The sequence below is a fragment of the Eschrichtius robustus genome, chromosome 4, assembly GCF_028021215.1.
Source record: "Eschrichtius robustus isolate mEscRob2 chromosome 4, mEscRob2.pri, whole genome shotgun sequence".
In the NCBI taxonomy this organism is placed as follows: domain Eukaryota; kingdom Metazoa; phylum Chordata; class Mammalia; order Artiodactyla; family Eschrichtiidae; genus Eschrichtius; species Eschrichtius robustus.
In genome coordinates, this window is record NC_090827.1 from 61,231,363 (window position 1) to 61,243,664 (window position 12,302).

The window sequence follows — 12,302 nt, forward strand, 5'->3', positions numbered from 1 at the left end:
TTGTTCAGCCCTGCATGTTTTACTAGCCTCATTCTACAATCTGCCTGCCACCAATTTGTAAAACTTACTCATATCAGTAGACAGCTGTATGAGGATCAAATCATCCAGATTTTCCTAGCAACACTGACTTACATAAAGGTGTTGTGCATATACCGTAAGTCCAGAAGGTTGTAAATAAAGTTTCCAACGAAGAGCTTAAGGTCTAACAAGAGAAGGAAACCTTACTTCACACTAAGTGAAATAAGCCAGACAGAGAAAGGCAAATATCATATGATATCGCTTATATGTGAAATCTAAAAAAACAGTGATACAAATGAACTTATTTACAAAACAGAAATAGACTCACAGATATAGAAAACAAACTTACGGTTACCAAAGGAAAAGGGGGAGAGGAGGGATAAATTAGGAGTTTGGGATTAACATATACATACTACTATATGTAAAATAGATAGCCAACAAGGACCTACTGTATAGCACAGGGAACTGTACTCAATATTTTGTAATAACCTATAAGTGAAAAGAATCTGAAAAAGAATATATATATAAAAAACTGGATAATTTTGCTGTACAACTGAAACTAACACAACATTGTAAATCAACTATACTTCAATAAAAAAATGTTGACAGTTCTTATCTCTGAATGATTATATGTCTTATGATTTAAAATTTTGGGGTATACATTTTTCTGATTTATTAAATTAATTTTTTATTTAAAAAAAAGGAGAAACCTGAACATCAGTCTTTGCAATGTAAGAGGAGGCAAGGAGAGGGTCCACACGACAACAGACCCAGCTCCCCCGCCCCCAACCCTCCCAGCGTTCCCAACCCTACACTTCTCCTTCCGTCCTGGTGGACTGAGTTCATCATAGATCTCAAGAACTCTAAAAAAGAGGAACTTGGGATAGTTAAAAGCAACACAATTTTCCTAGTCATACAGTAAATTAGCAGCTTTCAAATCTCAAGGTTGCAAATCACAGCTCTGAGTTTATGATCTCAGATTCAGCTTTTTTCCAGTCTCACCACCAATTATGCTTTTTTATTAGAGATGGGAAAGTGGTTTTCTGAATTTTTTTTTTATAATGTTGCTTCAATTAAAAATAAGTCTTTTTGTTCCAAATATACATTTCATCAATTCTGCTTCACAGATGGTATCTTATAACATAAATCCTCTGTTAGACCATTTCCTTTCCCACACTGATCACTGCAACGTTCCTTTGTGAACGTTTATTTTCCTGTTCTCACTGGTAACTGGTAACTGGTGGCACTTCAAGGTGAAGAAGTTGTTTTTCTTATTCATTACATATTTGACTAACGCTAGAAATTACTTCCAATTCCAATCTCTCTGCTTATCCTGTTACTTGAGAAATTTGAGTTTGCTGCTGTATGAAAATAGCAATTTGGGAGGACCTTCAAGATGGCAGAGGAGTAAGACGTGGAGATCACCTTCCTCCCCACAAATACATCAAAAATACATCTACATGTGAAACAACTCCTACAGAACACCTACTGAATGCTGGCAGAAGACCTCAGGCTTCCCAAAAGGCAAGAAACTCCCCAAGTACCTGGGTAGGGCAAAAGAAGAAAGAAAAAACAGAAACAAAAGAACTGGGACAGGACCTGCACTTCTGCAAGGGAGCTGTGAAGGAGGAAAAGTTTCCACACACTAGGAAGCCCCTTCACTGGCAGAGACAGGGGGTGGGCAGGGAGGAAGGTTTGGAGCCACGGAGGAGAGCGCAGCAACAGGGGAGCAGAGAGAAAAGCGGAGAGATTCCCGCACAGAGGATCGGTGCCGACCAGCACTGCCAGCCTGAGAGGCTTGTCTGATCACCTGCTGGCCGGTATGGGTGGGGGCTGGGAGCTGAGGCTCGGGCATCGGAGGTCAGACTCCAGGGAGAGGACTGGGGTTGGCTGTGTGAACACAGCCTAAAGGGGGCTAGTGAGCCACAACTAGCTGAGAGAGAGCCCAGAAAAAAGTCTGGACCTGCCTAAGAGGCAAGAGACCATTGTTTCAGGTTGCACAAGGATAGGGGATTCAGAGCACCATCTAAACGAGCTCCAGAGATGGGCGGGAGCCGCGGCTATCAACGCGGTCACCAGAGGCGGGCATGAAATGCTAACGCTGCTGCCACTGCCACCAAGAGGCCTGTGTGCAAACACAGGACACAATCTACACCTCTCATCCTAGGACCCTGTTCACCGTGCCACTGCCAGGGTGCCATGATCCAGGGACAACTTCTCTGGGAGAACACATGACATGCCTCAGGCTGTTGCAATGTCACGCCGACCTCTGCCGCCGCAGGCTCACCCGGCATTCCATATTCCTCCCTCTCCCTGGCCTGCGTGAGCCAGAGTCCCCTAATCAGCTGCTCCTTTAACCCCCTACTGTCTGGGAGAAGAACAGATGCCAGAGGGCGACCTACATGCAGAGTCAGGGCCAAATCCAAACCTGAACCACAGGAGCTGTGAAAAAAGAAGAGAAAGGGAAATTTCTCTGTGCAGCCTCAGGAGCGGAATAAATCTCCACAATCAACTTGATGTACCCTGCATCTGTGGAATACCCGAATAGACAGTGAATCATTCCAAATTGAGGCAGTGGACTTTGGGAACAACTATAGTCTTGGGGTTTGCTGTATGCGACTGACTAGTTTCTGATTTATATGTTTATCTTAGTTTAGTTTTTAGCGCCTATTATCATTGGTGGATATGTGTACTGGTTTGCTTGCTCTCTTCTTTTTTTTAATTACTTCTTTATTTTTTATTTTAATATATTTTAATTTTTTATTTTAATAACTTTATTTTATTTTATTTATTTCTTTTTTTCCCCTCCCTCTTCTTCTGAGCCATGTGGCTGATAGGGTCTTGGTGCTCTGGCCAGGTGTCAAGCCTGAACCTCTGAGGTGGGAATGTTGAGTTCAGGACATTGGACCACCAGAGACTTCCTGCCCCACGTAATATCAATCGGCAAGAGCTCTCCCAGATATCTCTGTCTCAATGTTAAGACCCAGCTCCATTCAACAACCAACAAGCACCAGTGCTGGACAACCCATGCCAAACAAATAGCAAGATGGGAACACAACCACACCCATTAGCAGAAAGGCTGCCTAAAATCTAATAAGGTCACAGACACCCCAAAACACACCACCAGACACGGTCCTGCCCACCAGAAAGACAAGATCAAGCCTCATCCACCTGAACACAGGCAACAGTCCCCTCCACCAGGAAGCATACAAAACCCACTGAACCAATCTTAGCCATTGGGGGCAGAAACCAAAAACAACGGGAACTATGAACCTGCAGCCTGCGAAAATGAGACCCCAAACACAGGAAGTTAAGCAAAATGAGATGATAGAGAAATACACAGCAGATGAAGGAGCAAGGTAAAAACCCACCAGACCAAATAAATGAAGAGGAAATAGGCAGCCTACATGAAAAGCAATTCAGAGTCATGATACTAAAGATGATCCAATATCTTGGAAACAGAATGGAGAAAATGCAAGAAACGTTTAACAAGGACCTAGAAGAACTAAAGAGCAAACAAACAATGATGAACAACACAATAAATGAAATTAAAAATTCTCTAGAAGGAATCAATAGTAGAATAACTGAGGCAGAAGAATGGATAAGTGACCTGGAGGATAAATTAGTGGAAATAACTACCACGGAGCAGAATAAAAAAAAAAGAATGAAAAGAATGGAGGACAGTGTCAGAGACCTCTGGGACAACATGAAATGCACCAACATTTGAATTATAGGGGTCCCAGAAGAAGTAGAGAAAAAGAAAGGGACTGAGAAAATATTTGAAGAGATTATAGTAGAAAACTTCCCTAATATGGGAAAGGAAATAGTCAATCAAGACCAGGAAGTGCAGAGAGTCCCATAAAGGATAAATCCAAGGAGAAACACGCCAAGACACATATTAATCAAACTATCAAAAATTAATTACAGAGATAAAATATTTGAAAAAGAAAGGGAAAAGCAACAAATAACATACAAGGGAATCCCCATAAGGTTAAGAGCTGATCTTTCAGCACAAACTCTGTAAACCAGAAGGGAGTGGCAGGACATATTTAAAGTGATGAAAGGGAAAAACCTATAACCAAGATTACTCTACCCAGCAAGGATCTCATTCAGATTGAACAGAGAAATTAAAACCTTTACAGACAAACAAAAGTTAAGAGAATTCAGCAACACCAGACAAGCTTTACAACAAATTCTAAAAGAACTTCTCTAGGCAGGAAACACAAGAGAAGGCAAAGACCTACAATAACAAAACCAAAACAATTAAGAAAATGGTAATAGGAACATACATATCAATAATTACCTTAAATGTAAATGGTTTAAATGCTCCAAACAAAAGACATAGACTGGCTGAATGGATACAAAAACAAGACCTGTATATATGCTGTCTGCAAGAGACCCACTTCAGACCTAGGGACACCTACAGACTGAAAGTGATGGGATGGAAAAAGATATTCCATGCAAATGGAAATCAAAACAAAGCTGGCGTAGCAATTCTCATATCAGACAAAATAGACTTTAAAACAAAGACTATTACAAGAGACAAGGAAGGACACTACATAATGATCAAGGGATCAATCCAAGAAGAAGATATAACAATTGTAAATGTTTATGCACCCAACATAGGAGCACCTCAATATATAAGGCAAATGCTAACAGCCATAAAAGGGGAAATCGACAGTAACACAATCATAGTAGGGGATTTAAACACCCCTTTTCACAGATGGACAGATCATCCAAAATGAAAATACATAAGGAAAAACAAGCTTTAAATGACACGTTAGACAAGATGGAGTTAATTGATATTTATAGGACATTCCATCCAAAAACAGCAGAAAACACTTTCTTCTCAAGTGCTCATGGAACATACCCCAGAATAGATCAGATCTTGGATCACAAATCAAGCCTTGGAAAATTTAAGAAAACTGAAATCATATCAAGTATCTTTTCCAACCACAATGCTATGAGACTAGATATCAATTACAGGGGGAAATCTGTAAAAAATACAAACACATGGAGACTAAACAATACTCTACCAAATAACCAAGAGATCACTGAAGAAATCAAAGAGGAAATAAAAAAATACATAGAAACAAATGACAGTGAAAACACGATGATCCAAAACCTATGGGATGCAGCGAAAGCAGTTCTAAGATGGAAGCTTATAGCAATACAATCCTACCTCAAGAAACAAGAAACATCTCAAATAAACAACCAAACCTTACACCTAAAGCAATTCGAGAAGAAGAACAAAAAATAAGCCAAAGTTAGCAGAAGGAAAGAAATCATAAAGATCAGATCAGAAATAAATGAAAAAGAAATGAAGGAAATGATAGCAAAGATTAATAAAACTAAAAGCTGGTTCTTTGAGAAGATAAACAAAATTGATAAACCATTAGCTAGTCTCATCAAGAAAAAAGGGAGAAGACTCATATCAACAGAATTAGAAATGAAAAAGGAGAAGTAACAACAGACACTGCAGAAATACAAAGAATCATCAGAGATTATTATAAGCAACTATATGCCAATAAAATGGACAACCTGGAAGAAGTGGACACATTCTTAGAAAAGCACAAGCTTCCAAGACTGAACCAGGAAGAAATAGAAAATATCAACAGACCAATCACAAGCACTGAAATTGAAACTGTGATTAAAAATCTTCCAACAAACAAAAGCCCAGGACCAGATGGCTTCACAGGCGAATTCTATCAAACATTTGCAGAAGAGCTAACAAATGGTCTTCTCAAACTCTTCCAAAATACAGCAGAGGGAGGAACACTCCCAAACTCATTCTACGAGACCACCAACACCCTGATACCAAAACCAGACAAAGATGTCACAAAGAAAGAAAACTATAGGACAAATCACTGATGAACATAGACTCAAAAATCCTTAACAAATTCTAGCAAACAGAATCCAACAGCACATTAAAAGGATCATACACCATGATCAAGTGGGGTTTATCCAAGGAATGCAAGGATTCTTCAATATACGCAAATCAATCAATGTGATACACCGTATTAACAAACTGAAGGAGAAAAACCATATGATCACCTCAATAGATACAGAAAAAGCTTTTGAAAAAATTCAACACCCATTTATGTAAAAATCCGCCAGAAAGTAGGCATAGAGGAAACTTTCCTCAACATAATAAAGGCCATATATGACAAACCCACAGCCAACATCGTTCTCAATGGTGAAAAACTGAAACCATTTCCACTAAGATCAGGAACAAGACAAGGTTTTCCCACTCTCACCACTATTATTCAACACAGTTTTGGGAGTTTTAGCCACAGCAATCAGAGAACAAAAAGAAATAAAAGGAAACCAAATCGGAAAAGAAGTAAAACTGTCACTGTTTGCAGATGTCATGATACTATACATAGAGAATCCTAAAGATGCTACCAGAAAACTACTAGAGCTAATCAATGAATTTGGCAAAGTGTCAGGATACAAAATAAATGCACAGAAATCTCTTGCATTCCTATACACTAATGATGAAAAATCTGAAAGAGAAATTAAGGAAACACTCCCATTTACCATTACAACAAAAAGAATAGAATACCTAGGAATAAACCTACCTAAGGCAACAAAAGACCTGTATGCAGAAAACTATAAGACACTGATGAAAGAAATTAAAGATGATACAGATTGAGAGATGTACCATGTTCTTGGATTGGAAGAATCATCATTGTGAAAATGACTATACTACCCAAAGCAATCTACAAATTCAATGCAATCCTTTTCAAACTACCAATGACATATTTCACACAACTAGAACAAAAAATTTCACAATTTGTACGGAAACACAAAAGACCTCAAATAGCCAAAGCAATCTTGAGAAAGAAAAATGGAGCTGGAGGAAACAAGCGCCCTGACTTCAGACTATACTACAAAGCTACAGTAATCAAGACAGTATGGTCCTGGTACAAAAACAGAAATATAGATCAATGGAAAAGGATTGAAGGCCCAGAGATAAACCCACACACATATGGTCACCTTATTTTTGATAAAGGAGGCAAGAATATACAATGCAGAAAAGACAGCCTCTTCAATAAGTGGTGCTGGGAAAACTGGAATGCTACATGTAAAAGAATGAAAGTAGAACACTTCCTAACATCATACACAAAAATAAACTCAAAATGGATTAAAAACCTAAAAGTAAGGCCAGACACTATAAAACTGTTAGAGGAAAACATAGGCAGAACACTCTATGACATAAATCACAGCAAGATCCTGTTTGACCTACCTCCAAGAGAAATGCAAATAAAAACAAATGATAAACAAATGAGACCTAATGATAGTTAAAACTTTTGCGCAGCAAAGGAAGCCATAAACCAGATGAAAAGACAACCCTCAGAATGGGAGAAAATATTTGCAAACAAAGCAACTGACAAAGGATTAATCTCCAAAATATACAAGCAGCTCATGCAGCTCAATATCCAAATAACAAACAACCCAATCCAAAAATGGGCAGAAGACCTAAATAGACATTTCTCCAAAGAAGATATACAGATTGCCAACAAACGCATGAAAGGATGCTCAACATCACTAATCATTAGAGAAATGCAAATCAAAACTACAACGAGGTATCACCTCACACCAGTCAGAATGGCCATCATCAAAATTTCTACAAACAGTAAATGCTGGAGAGAGTGTGGAGATAAGGGAACCCCTTGAACTTTTGGTGACAATGTAAATTGATACAGCCACTATGGAGAACAGTATGTATGTTCCTTAAAAAACTAAAAATAGAACTACCATATGACCCAGCAATCCCACTCCTGGGCATATACCCTGAGAAAACCGTAATTCAAAAAGAGTCATGTACCACAATGTTCATTGCAGCTCAATTTACAATAGCCAGGACATGGAAGCAAACTAAGTGTCCAACGACAGATGAATGGATAAAGAAGATGTGGCACATATATACAATGGAATATTACTCAGCCATAAAAAGAAGCGAAATTGATTTTTTTGTGGTGAGGTGGGTGGACCTAGAGTCTGTCATACAGAGTAAAGTAAGTCAGGAAGAGAAAAACAAATACCATATGCTAACACATATATATGGAATCTAAAAAAAAAATGGTTCTGAAGAACCTAGGGGCAGGACAGGAATAGAGTCGCAGACATAGGTAACGGACTTGAGGACACGGGGAGGGGGAAGGGTAAGCTGGGACGAAGTGAGAGAGTGGCATGGACATATATACACTACCAAATGTAAAATAAATAGCTAGTGGAAAGCAGCTGCATAGCACAGGGAGATCAGCTCGGTGCTCTGTGACCACCAAGAGGGGTGGGATAGGGAGTGTGGGAGGGAGGGAGACGCAAGAAGGAAGAGATATGGGGATGTATGTATAGGTATGGCTGATTCACTTTGTTGTTCAGCGGAAACTAGCACAACCATGTAAAGCAATTATACTTCAATAAAGATGTTAAAAATGTTTAAAAGAAAAGAAAATAGCAATTTGAAGAGATGAACGTTTAACAAATGCTATAAATAGCAACTGACGCTCTTGTCATTATAGTGAACTACAGCTCCACACCCACTTCCTTTACTACTGTCTGTCATTAGCTATTATATTTGAAGTGAAACTTGTTTCTGGTACAGTCTGTACAATGAACAAGGAAACCATAAAGAGATCAAAGGATTAGTGGAAGAATTTGTTCTCTTTTACACACAGTGAATAAACCTGACTTTCAGGCATTCACACTGGCCAAAGCTCCCTTGGACTTACCAAATTTCATGCGTATATCCTCTTCTGCTTACTTCTAAGGAATATCCCAAGTGCTTAACATAAGAAATCTAGTAAACAACAACAAAATATTCATGGAAAGGCGTTACTTCCTTAGGTGTCTGAATGGGTAATTATCCTAAACTCACTCTACAAATCCTAAGACCCAACCCTTGCTGTATAGCCATGCAGCACGGTATCCATTTCTAAAGCAGCTTCTTTCCACTAATCTTGGAAATGTATTTATACAAGTGCCAGATTTGCAGTTTCCATGAGGAAAGGTATTTGTAGAGGTAAAATTTTCCAAGCCAAAAATTACCTTGTTCCTCACAGAAACAAAAAGTATTATAAGAAAATTTGTCACAAACGTGGATAGAGGTGTTGGCTTATCATATCTTCTGAAATATATGGCTATTTAATTTGGTTTCTCTACTCCATCGTTTCTTCTTTCTAAGAATAGGACCGATGTCCTGGTCATTCAGGCTTCCATGAGGTGTCTTTGGGTTTTGTTCTCTGTTCCTGCTGCTTTTGGTTCCAATGTGCTTAGTCCCTTTTACCCTCGGGAGGTGCACAGGCATCCAGTGCTGGAGTCTAGGATGGCTGTGCTAGCTTCTTGTGTTGAGGAGACGCATAGAGGCTTTGGGGACCGAGAAGGTGCCGTCTAAGGTGCTCTCTGACTGAAGACGCTTCAGTGCCATTTCCTCTCTGCTGCTCCCAGCCGGTTGGAGCAGGACACCTTGTGAAGTGGGTGAAGTGGTCCCTCCTCGAGGTTCCAATGTGAACTGGGCATAAGCTTCTGCTTTTTTCAAACTACCCCTTCTTGTACATGAAGTTTCTATCACTTCACTACTCACTCTCGTCTCGGGGTGAAGCCCAGGGACGTAGGGATGAAGTAGATGCTGAAGTATATGTTGCTGTAGGCAACATCTTCATCCCTGTATTATACTCAGTTTTATAGAGTGAAATATTGAGCTAAGGACCTCAGTCTCTGGAGTTGGTCTGACTTGGTTTAACACCTGACTCATCCATTTGCCAGCTGTGCGACCTTAGGCAAAGCTATTTCTACACCTTAGTTTACACATCATAAACCATTATAATAGTATCAACCTCGTCAAGGTTTAAGTGAATTACATAGTACCTGGGAAATAGAAAGAGTGAAAGCAAAGTGTTATAAACTTCTGAATCTTATTGATACCGAAAGAAGAGTTATTTTCTCGGAACTGCCTCACAAATAGGAGCATTCTGAGGGCACCAAACAAAGTTAGTCATAAGCAGCACTTTGAGCCTATGATAACCTCCTCTCTACATAAAGACTTCTACAAACTAGGAGAACTGAACTCAGTGATGTTAGAGATGATGAAACAGCAGCTGTCCCATGAAGAAATTATTGAAAGGAATATAGACAAAAATATTTGGAAAAAGTATTATTAGATGTGTATCAGGTAGTTAATGAACAGGAAGGAATATTATGTTCTCATTCTAAATAATAGTCACTTTCATAAATAAATGTACATTTGTAATTTTGTATTCTTTTTCTTAAGGAGGCCCCCAAAGTTTCATCCCCCTCTACAAATCTGAATTTTGTCACTGAAATGCCCTTAATCTTTTCTAAAAATAATGAACCCATATAAGAATTTTATGCAAAATCCACGCAGTTTTTTCCTACAAGTTCAGGGAGTTCATCTGTTCCCTTAAAGCTCATCCATTGACCTCTCGTTAAGACCTCTGGTTTTAAGGAAGAATCAGCTAAGTTTGGTATTGTATACAAAACAGTTGTAAAGGAATAAGATACAATTGCTGTTCTGAATTTCCTCACAGGCACCTCAGCTTTACTTCTCTTCTTCCCCCCTTATTTCCCCCAGGTTCTCATAAGCCTATGGCTTTTCTGCAGCCCAAGGTAGTAGGTAAAACTTTGGAAGGCTGATGGCCTGGCACAGGTGAAGAGAGGTTTAAGTGTTCTTACCTGTGAGCTCTCTCTAAAACAAACATTCCTCAGAAGAAAATTCACACTTATGAGGGGTAAAGAGAGAGGAGAATTTTTTTCCTGTTGCCAACTATTTCAAATAAATCATTGGCTTCCCACATGCTCCCATAGCAACTTGTGTTTATACCTACCTCACCACACCATGCTAATGTGATCTGATTATTTGTCCTTCTCCCAGACTATGAGGTTTTAGCAAATAGAGATTATATTACTTATCATTGTGATTCAAGTTTGGGAATATAGTAAGTCATTAATAAATGATTATTGAGTGAATGAATGAAGAGAATGAAAATAACTAAGTTTTGTTAGCTACTTTTTATACCTGTTGAATAGAACCAAAATTTCTTTCCCAAACATAATAACCACAAAGCATCCTACAGTTATGTTACTAAGAACTTTTATTCCCTTTTTAGCCTAAACACATATAGCTAGCCAATGTAAACTAGTAGCAAAATCTGAGGTGATATCTGTGAATAGGAAATATCTTTGAGGTTGCAACGGAAAGATTTGTGCTACATATGGATTTCTTTCTACATTCTTTTCAGTATTGCTGGTTCGTGGCCTCTGGGTGCATTGAGAATTTTAATAATTAAAACATGTCTGGTTCCACCAGGAGATGGCGCACTGGATGACATACAGCAGAATGCACATGTTATTTTTGTAACAAAAATATCAAATGGAAATTAAGAGTCTGCTTCTAAAGCAAGCTCATCCTGGGCTGCTGCTCAGTTGACTTTCATAGCCAGATTAAAGACTGCCCTTAGGACTGACTGTTGTGCTTCTCCTTGGCTTGCCACCGTAAGGGCTTGCAACGCTAGAGCCACTTTAAGGGTTAGAAATTTCCTGCAATGAGTTTAGTAGATGAGTTGAGGTGAGTTCCCAGAAAGAGCCCTAGATGTGGAGCTGATCAGAGTCTAGGTCTTTATCAGCTGATATCTTTTCACACTTTGTCCTCACTGGAATGTTTGAAGCTAGTGAATGCCAGTTCAGAGTGATTTAAAAGCCCTGGCTCTTGGGTTCATTGGTTCTCTTTTATAAGATTGCTTTGAATTCACATAAGGAGTGTGTGTGTGTGTGTGTGTGTGTGTGTGTGTGTGTGTTGCCTAACTCTTAAAGGCCTTTACTCTGGAGCTACAGTTGCACAAGTTATTTAATCTCTTTGGACCTCAGTGTCTTCCAGGGTAAAATGGAAAGAAAAATAGAAACTCACTACCTCATAGATGTGTTGTAAAGATCAAATGAGTTAATGTATACAGAGCACTTGGAACACTGTCTGGTATGTAAGTGCTATAGAAGGGTTAGCTATTTTTAGTATATTGCATCAATATAGCATTCCACTCTTCATACGTTATACATATTGTTGGGTTGTATTATTACACCGGGCAATGAAGGGAAAGTGTCTAAGTGGAAAGGGCACTGTCTGACGTATTCCCTGAAATATTTTAAGTTTTGTAATGAAGTGAAGGAAACTTTTGAAGCAGAAAATCCTCTGTGGAGTTTCAGGGACTGGTGAGCACATGTGTTGTTGATCCGTCCAATCATCTGGTGTCGACTGAAAGTGCATG

General features: G+C 39.1%; 1 long non-coding RNA gene across 1 annotated transcript in view; it reads right to left on the reverse strand.

The window, feature by feature from the left end:
• LOC137764116 (uncharacterized) overlaps positions 1 to 12,302 on the reverse strand; it is a 60,372-nt gene that overhangs the window by 13,075 nt on the left and 34,995 nt on the right. The window contains exon 4 of the long non-coding RNA XR_011073916.1: positions 8,757 to 8,824. This is a non-coding gene — a long non-coding RNA (uncharacterized lncRNA). The remainder of the gene's footprint in view (positions 1 to 8,756; positions 8,825 to 12,302) is intronic.